Source organism: Odontomachus brunneus, unplaced genomic scaffold, assembly GCF_010583005.1.
Source record: "Odontomachus brunneus isolate Ranch 3 - 2012 unplaced genomic scaffold, Obru_v1 Obru_scaffold_368, whole genome shotgun sequence".
NCBI lineage: Eukaryota > Metazoa > Arthropoda > Insecta > Hymenoptera > Formicidae > Odontomachus > Odontomachus brunneus.
In genome coordinates this window covers 82,612-83,204 of record NW_022639818.1, presented here as the reverse complement: position 1 = coordinate 83,204, position 593 = coordinate 82,612, and the positions used below count along the sequence as shown (strand labels likewise).

The 593-nt window shown below is 26.5% G+C and overlaps 1 protein-coding gene across 2 annotated transcripts in view; it reads left to right on the top strand.

Moving 5' to 3' along the window:
- Nucleotides 1–593, top strand: part of LOC116853595 — a 17,195-nt gene that overhangs the window by 1,440 nt on the left and 15,162 nt on the right. The window lies entirely within an intron of this gene.

Here is a 593-nt window from a genome sequence, read left to right as displayed (position 1 = left end):
ATTTTAACAGTAAAACGTTTTCAATATCTTCTTTGAAAAATTTTTCTTTAAGATTCTTCAGTCATTGTGACTCTATTGGATTGATGATGTCAAAAACGAAGAAACCGTATCAATAATTCCTACAAACCGCTAAATAAAAAGGTATATTATTAAAATGATGCTTGCAGTTTGTTCCACATACTTATAAAATGCTCTGGATACAATTTTTTTTACCGAAATAACTAATATATAACCGCTAAATAAATGTAACGCATCGCCTCGTTTTGATTGAAAATCAGCTGTGTAATTTCGTGCTAAATATAATCGAATATCTACTTTACGTATTAAGTATCACAATAAGCATAGTATCCAAAGCACTATCACACTTCTATAATTGTATCACATATGATGTGGATACACTCATGTACATACGTTCAGGAATAAAAAGCAAAACAAAACATGTCTATTGTAAAATATATTTTATGTTTATCTGTAGACATTATAATTGTTATTGCTATTACTTAAAGAATATTGGTAATAATAAACGAATATATTGGATGCATAGAAAGTTGTTAAAATGACATTTTAGTATAATTATAATATTATAGAAGAAA